We start from the raw sequence: 8,722 nt of genomic DNA on the forward strand, positions 1-8,722 counted from the left end.
TAAAATAATCAATTAGATAAGAGGTAAGATCAGTAGTAGTTTGTCTTCCATGTTCAGACTGTAAAGTCAAGGAATGTGGTGCTTAGTCTAGTAACCTACTGTTTTCTGCATATTGTGTCAGCTGGTCTACAACCTGGCAGTTGCATCACAGTACTAAATTAATAACAAATATGTATGACACCAACCCAATTATCTATGCTGTAGATATCTCAAAGGTAAGGAGAATGCATGTGGTAAATGCTACTTACGTGGCTGTAATAATAGGTTCCTGGGTACTACACTAACAAAGTTAGGACTTCTGCTGTGCAGAATAGAATAAATCAACACACAAGGGATGCAAATAAGCCATACTGCAACTACAATGGTATCTCTTTCAAATGTTTGATGAACCTGTTAAAAAGATATTGTCAAATAATACTATCTTGACTGTGTAATAGCAAATCACTTACAAATACAAACTTTGCTTTTGGAGTTGCTTGTTAGTGTTGGTTATTGAGTAGTAGTACTGCTCTCTTCAGCTGTCACTGGAACGTTTTCACAAGCAAAAAGGGTAGATAAGCCTTTTTTTTTTTAGTTCTTGCATTGTTCAGTCAGTGACTTGTAATGGACCAAACTTTGTGAAAATCTTCACAAATTTGTGCTGCCTTTTAAGACAATAATAGGGAAAAATGTGATCTCTACCAACCGAGCGCCTCACTTCAGCAGTGAAAGTGCACTTGAAGATGTGGAGAAACTTGAGACAATGTATGATTTGTCAGTTTGGTATTGCATGTATTGAACTACAGGGATTCCAGTTATTTTCCCTTAGGGGCCTCACTGGTAGTTTCTCAGGCTGTGTATTTTTGGTTTATCCTATCACTCTTGCTCTAAGCAGCTGTGCTTTGCTCAAGTGTGAATAGCACTTACTGTTATTCAGCTAGCTGTCACTCAACCAGGTTCTATACCTCTACTTTACATGTAGTATGTTCTGAAAGATTGTAAGGCAGTGACACCCATAATCATGCAGTCACGTACATTGTTCCCTGTATTCTTGTTGATTATCCAGCTTCCAAATCACTTTTCTGTGCTGCTGTGATTCAGTTAATATATAGCTTCTAACCATAAAATATGGACCAGAAAGACATTGATATTTAACACCCTTTCTTCAAAAAAATGCAAGTTACGTGAGGTATATGAGAATCTTCTGTTTAAAAATTTATTTTCTTAGTAACTGCTGCCTTAAGAGGTAGAATGCTAGGCATTATTTCAATACTTTACCTCTAACAAAACACTAGCAAAGGGAGAACTGAGATGACTTGTTCCTGTTTTGCTGTAAGGCCTTAATAACATTCAAAAGGAGACTCCAAGGATCTGTCGTATGGAAAGGATGTTTTCAAAGCGACATTAGGCTCTAACAGGAGAGAACACTTGTCAAAATTCAAAGCCATGTCTCTTTCTGGAGATAATTAGGGTTTACCTCATACCTGTGTTAACCGAAGTATTGACACAGGAGCTCTTTATATGGACAAAGATTTGTATTTTAGGAATGACAATGCAGGGGAGCAAAATACCGTTTCATCTTTTGTGACAGATTGACATCACTAGTTGGAAGTCATTACACAGTAGAAAGTCATGTTATCTATAAATATTTTAGCAGTTCACTCCTGTTGTAGCAGTCTTCCATATATGAATCCTATGGCTCTAAGGCTGCTCATTTAAATTAGAAATGTCTCTACAAAGCTTACTGCAATATTCTACCTTCTCTGAAGGAGAAATGCTTCAGAAAACTGAAGTAATCAGATCTCATTTTCAGAGGTATGCAAGCCCATTGAGGTTAAGAGACAGGTGGCATTAAAAAGTCAGATAACAGAACTTTTGGATAATTTTGATGGAAGCATGTAGGAAACATCCCTTTTTACAATAAAAACAGAGCTGGCAGTATCAGCCTTGTCTGAAACACTTTCATTCTGTAACTCAGTCACTTTCTTGTGGTATTTTTCACTCATTGGGGCACATCAGTGACTCTTAATTTTTTAATTTTTTTTTTTTTTTCCACAGCCTTACTGAGCAGAAAAAGCTGTCTTGTTTTGGCATAGTCTGTGCTATTTTTGGCTCCTTTCTATTTCTATATATATTAGTATTTATTTCCAGGTAGACTTTGCAGATTGCTTAGCCTGGAAAAAAGGCAAAGCTTTTTGTAGTTTATCTAGCCACTTCTCCTTGAAACCTAGATAGGTCTGGCTGTGTGCGTACAAGAGTCATTTTTATTTTCACCTCACTCTGAGAATACATACCATCTGGCAGTGTTCCAGTGGACTTGCACTTCATTTTCTGCTAGTTTTGATGGTCAGAGAAGCCTACGAATCTTTAGCCCATTGACATTCCGAACACTCAATTTTTGTGTTCTTAAAATAGTAATATTGATATTCTTGTGCTTCTAAATCACAAATTAGTACGAGTTAGTCTAGCTTGTGTTGCCTGAGTGTGCTTAAACATGCACAGACACATATCAGTACACAGTAGAGAAAAATAATAGAAGGAACTTCTGTAAATCTGGATGTTTGACTGACTGTTCAGGGTGCCTGAAAAGGCGATGCTTATGTAGCTAGAGATAGGGAAGTTCTTGGATGTAGCAGTCTTGGTGACCCATCCAAGAAAAATGAAATTTCTAGAAAAGATTTTTCTCATCAGAGGGTCTGAAGCAGCCTTGAAACTAACTGAACCAAGGTGATACCAATATGGCTAATTCTTCTCTTGTTAATTGGAACAAGGTCTCTATTATCTAATCGTTCTGTGCTATTCAAGTTTGTTCTTGTAAACATAGGAGACAGTACACTGCATGTTATGGCTTAAACTAAAAGTTTCTAAGAGGAAGACTGATGCTGTCCAACTGCTTGGGATTTGGGGTACTTTGTAGCTCTAAATTTTAATATATGTTTTTTGTTTGTTTGTTTTTCTAAAATTGTTTGGGAGGCAACAAAGAATTGGCTGAACTACTAAGACATTTAGGTGACTTGTACTTGGAATATCCTGGGTAATAATACTCAAATATTTCTACTTCACTTCCTTCTGGTTTAGGTGGTCCTTTCTAACTTAGTCTTAGGGTTTTTCAAAGGCCTTATTCATTTCTACTTTCTGTGGTCTGAATCTTTCTTCTTCATGTTAGTAACAAGTTTTATTTAAAATCTAATTATTTTACAACAGCAGTACCGAAGCTTATCAATGGTGTCTGGTAACGCTGTTCATAAATGCATCATGGTTTGCCTGCCACTCGTCTGAGTTCTGTTATTGCCTGTAATACTGTACATAAACTCATCTGCCAACCAACAGGTACTCCTTTTCCTATAGTTGTTGCAAGGTTCCTCTTCAGGACTACTTTAAGGAACTGATTATATGGTCATAGCTAGTTAGTCTTAGATATTGTGCTTCCCTGGCCTTCCTACAAGTCACTTATGACCTTAAACAAAAAGGTAACAAGGGCATCCAGGGTAGGGCAATTGTCAAAACTCTGAAGTCTTTTCATGACCTCTTGATCACAGGCAGTGGAGCCCAAGACTTTTTTTCTGTTTTACAGAATGGCTAAGGGACTACATATAATAATCTGAAGCTTTCTTGCTATAAACATGCTTGTTATTTTTCCTGTAAAAATGTTTTCATTAATTCTTACCACTAGCTGGTGCTATGATACAGCTTACTGAGTGTGCTGTCATACTGCATCTGTATTAGTAGCCTGCAGTGAGAAGTACCTCTTGGTATTCTGCTTGTGTATTTTTTTAAACATTGCTTCTTGTCAGGTATATCAAGTCTTAAGTCATTCTTGCCCAGTTTTCTGTGTCAAATGCAGAAATACTTTACCTTCTCAGATACTTTTATTGCTTTCCACTCAGTTAATCAAGCATACTTACTGTAGAAGCAAGCTAATTATTAATCATGACAAAATGACCCAGGCAAGTCCACCAGGAAAGCTATTTTCAAGGGTTAACTTCATAATTAGAGTAAAACATTTCTTAAGCCCAGAACTTCTAGTCCTAAATGAACAGAGGGTAGGTTTTGCCTCCCTGGAAATTGTGGTTAGTAGCAATGTATGTTTTTGTAATTTCATTGTTTGTCTCTCAAAGACTATTAGCACCAAGGGTAGTTTCCTTGGGTGAAGTCCCACTCTAGATTACAGAGGTAACTCGGTGCAGCAATTTATACTATCTTAATGCTTTCATCATTTGCTAATAAAGCAAAGGCTGCCTGTTAAAAATGCAAGCTATATTTTATTGTATAACTTACCTTTAAGGGCTGGGTCTTGGGTCAAAATCTCTTCTACCACCAAGCTATAAAACTAAAGTTAGTGGCCTTTGCTTAATTCTTTTTGTAATTTTAGTTGTGCAAGCCAAGTGTTACCTGCATCTGTCTGAAAGAATAGGTTCCCCTGTGTGATCGTCAGCCTTCTGTCAGTCTCTGATCAACTGAGGTGAAAGAACTGAAACTAGTGTTGTAGATCTAGGCAGACCAAGCACTGACTATCGTGGAAGCAAAGTAATGTCACTCGATCATTCACAGCTATAAAATTTGAGCTGTTTCACTTGTATGAAGTATTGCAACCTTTAAAGAGATCATGTCTCTCTTCAGCAATTGTCTTTATGCCAAAATGTAACAGGAATGTAGTTTGAAGTTGAAATGTTTTGAGTGCTATAAAAAAACAAACAACTTTCAGGACACAATTAACATCTATATGTCAACCTCTTGTCTCTTTCCAGTAGAATATGCAAAAGCTGATGCACACTCCCTAATACACCTTTTTCCCTTGGTGTTCTGATATTTCGTCGTGAAGGACTAACATAATGTATAGCCTTGGCATAAGTGATAGGGCTCTCTGAATACAATGTCAGGTGCAATGGATGTGTGAGAAATTCTGCTGTGGAAGGAGCCTGTAAGGCGTGCACAGGAGACAAAGACATTCTTTCAGGATGGAAGGTACTATGTTGTGCTATTGTCAGTTATTACTGCTTATTCATCTCCTGTGTTCCCCTTTTCCAAGACTAGATAGGAAGTGAAGAACAACTGACGTGCCCATCTTTTTCCCTTGAGTACACCTGTTGAATCTACTAATCCCTTCTCTGTTTCCTGTATATGATGATTCAGATGTAATGAGGCAAAATATCCACGGGTCTCTAAAGAACTGTGTTATCTGAGGATAACACAGTTGATGTGAGTATGGAATAGAGTTACTTCCCAGCTCAAATGAGTCACACAGTACTAATTTCGTAAGACCAAGATAATTATTAGTACACTTGAAATTGCTTTCTTAGAGAATGTTTCTTCATTCCATAGGGAAGGGGGAAGTATTTCTGATAAGGACATAGGTCCACTTCTAGTTGATTTAACTCAGTTGCTGATCATATTGCCTTTAAGTTATTACCAGATGACAGTTTCTTTGTAGTGAAAAAATGAGTTAAAGAACTTGCTTGATCAGTAGTTTCCTGTTCTACTTGGGAGAAGAAGGGTTTCTGTGAAGAATCAAACAGGGTTTTTTGTACTATTTTTCCTCTGAAGAACCAGGAGGAGCTTCTAGTTTTACCCAGGTTTTAATGGAATTATTGCTGCACTGCATCAGTATCCCTCATCTTTCAAAAGGAAAGTATAATAAGGTTGCAATTTCTGCTTCTGCAGTGACTTCTTAGATTATCCTCTTAGATTATTATCCTATAATTTGAAAAACTAAACCTGGTTTATGCCAGTGTTGCTATACCGTTTCCCTATTCCTTCAGTTTTCCACTCCTCTGGATGGTACTGCTTGGTTTTGTTTCTCAACTCTCAGAATCAATCACCCTTGCCAAATGCCTTCGGGAAACAGAATACACCCTTGAAAATGCATGGAATGTGCAGCACTCCTTACTGGCTGAGATGCTTGCTAATACAGCATTTGCTAGAGACTAACTCTAGCCTAGAAGAGCCTAACAAGCTGCGTGATTGAATGGGGATCTTTGTGGCATTGTCCAACTGTTTGTTGGAGAGCAGGGGGCTATGGTTTTGGTCTGATGCCTGAATCCACAAGGCCTAGACAAAGACGCATGGGATACTGGGCTTACCTATACGTAAATGCCTCCAGCTGTGGGAAATGTATGTTATGGCACCTAATACCAAGTTACGTATCCACTGTTACCTTCTGTGCCCATCAGCAGCCATCCAGCAAAACTAGGTGTGAGAAATTTGGTATGATTGATATCTCATGTTAAAAAGTTGTCTGGGAAAGGATGGGTATGATCAGCTTATACTTAATCTAGTTAAGTAGATGCATATAAATAGTTATGACGATGTCTTCAGGCATGGTGTAGACAATTATGACTTAAAGCTTTAAATTGCAGTGGTTCGGTAGTATCTACACTGCAGAACTTCATATGTGCAGGAGAGACTATTTTGGATGGAGTGGTTTCTCATCAGAAACATTAACTGTGAGAATATTTCTACCAGGAAGCCTCAGGTCAGGTAGTAGTTGCTTTTTTCTTGTACCTGTTGTTACTGTTTTATATTAAAGAATATAAAGGATTGTGTTATCAAAAAGTAATGAAACATCTCTTCATCTGAAGTAACAGAGAGCTGTGACAGGACTAATATTTAAAGATTCATGTGTTGGCTTTTCCCTTACCCACAGATATAACCCTTGGCAAGTCACTTAATCTGTGTATCATTCTCTCCTGACCTGGAGGTAGCACTTACCATCCTTTCGTGGACGAGACATCAGAGCTTTTGAGTTTGAGAACTTCGTGTTAGTATGCAGGTTGTACTTTTTAATGCAAGTCTGAAATAGCATGCAGCTAAGATGCTTGCAATATCATAATGTAACCTCTTAAAGTACTGAATAATGAATTTAAAATAATTGCTGCATGTTTTAATTAGTGTTCTAACTGTTGATGAATACTTTTTAAATTAATGGGAGGAGTCTGAGATTTCCATAACATTCTTCTGGTGAATACTTAGTTATTGCTAGTTACTGAATTAATTCTTCAGATGTTTTCTGTTCTTACAGTAAAAACAAGCCTTATGATGAATCATTGTCCTGACACCTAGAATTACAAATATTCATGCATCACATCATTACTTTCACAGTATACTACCCCTGTACATCTTTCTCACAGACACAAATATAAGGGGACAACTATGTTTATGGTACTTTTTGGTGACATCTGGCATTTTCAGAGGAAGCCTGGTGCCTGCTTGTCTGTTAGGGAGAGCCACATTCATGACTCAAAGCCAAGCTGTGAAAGGGAACATTACTGTTACTAACAATAAAGGAATGAACATGATCAGGAATCAGGATTTTAAGTTAACAACAAGTGTTGATATATTGAATGTCATTCCTGGTGAATAAAAAATCTAACCTGGCCAGCTGGTCAAAGTATAGAGCTGATGTTTCCTGATGTGCTCACATTCATAGGAAGTCTCCTGACCTTGCGCCCTGATTCTGCAAGCACGTATACTGATCATTCATTTCAGCTTATGGAGGTATTTGCCCTAGGACAATGTGCTGTTTGACTTCTCCCAAAGCAGAAAAGATCCCATCTTCCACATATATTCCACCAAAGCAAACAAACAAAAAAATAACCACCAAACAGGTAGCTCATGTTAAACCTACTGTTGAATTTCTAAACTAGTAATGGAAAGCTAAATAATCCAGGTCAGGGAAAGCTCAGTCCCAGTACACTGCTGTACTTTACATAGGAACATAGACCTCTGCGATGATTTTCTTTTTTTTTTTTTTTTTTTAGTTTATATTTCTAGAATACTTGTATCATGAAGTTACAAAAGGGAATTAAATTACGAATTCTTCAATAGCATATAAATACGTAACAAACCTTTTCACAAAGTCATTGTTTCTTGAAGCCTCATTGAGGCAGGATAGAATGTTCTACACTGGAGATTTCTCAGCAGCAAGGCAGTGTGAATCATCATAGGATTAAATGTATCAGTGCAGCAGCAGTTGTTGTTTCCTCTTGTTGGCAGAATAAGGGAAATTTAGGTCTTCTGATTCTTCAGAGCTCCTGCTTTCTCTAGTCATATACTGAGTGTTCTGTACTCCAGCTGATAATCGGAAGGGAATTTGTGTCTTTATGTATTTACTGCTTCAGATCTATTACAGCACAATATATTTAATACTAAGCCTCCAGCGCTGGAAGCCCCCCAGATTATATTTCAGTGGAGCATGGGCCGTCTGTTTAGGGATTGGTGTCAACTAAGATTAGTAAGACTTTACCTTGAATGAAAGGGCAGTAATCATAGGGCTGTGGACAGATTCTGGATGCATATGGTTTGGTATCTGAGGTTTCACTGCATAGGATTAGTACGTAAATGCAAACACGTGACAGATTCCTTAATGTACATGTAAGTTGCATCCTTGTGTGGGTACATATGTATTCAACACGTGATAATCTCCACCATGTTTCATCAGAACAGTCTTTCAAAACAAGTTAAGGTGTACTTCCATTTCATTATAAATTGCCTGTCCGGATAGTGCTTGAGATGTGATGGGAATAATTTATTCAAGGGGAAAGTCATTCCTGTGGAGAACTTTACATCAGAATCTTCCTTGATAAGGAAGAGAATGACTGTTTCAGGTGAATTACTATCAGGAGTAAGGTGAGCACTTTGAAGATGATTGTATTTACTGACAGCAAGCTACAAACCAAAATCTTGTATACAAATATGCTTGATTTCTGAGACTAAAGGAAAGTCTAAACTCAGACTTCAGGAAAAA

The 8,722-nt window shown here is 37.6% G+C and overlaps 1 protein-coding gene across 1 annotated transcript in view; it reads left to right on the forward strand.

Annotated features, from left to right (window-relative positions):
- The window catches only part of LRRC38 (leucine rich repeat containing 38), an 89,192-nt gene that overhangs the window by 3,454 nt on the left and 77,016 nt on the right, over positions 1-8,722 (forward strand). The window lies entirely within an intron of this gene.

This window comes from Anas acuta, chromosome 22 (assembly GCF_963932015.1).
Source record: "Anas acuta chromosome 22, bAnaAcu1.1, whole genome shotgun sequence".
NCBI classification, from domain to species: Eukaryota; Metazoa; Chordata; class Aves; order Anseriformes; family Anatidae; genus Anas; species Anas acuta.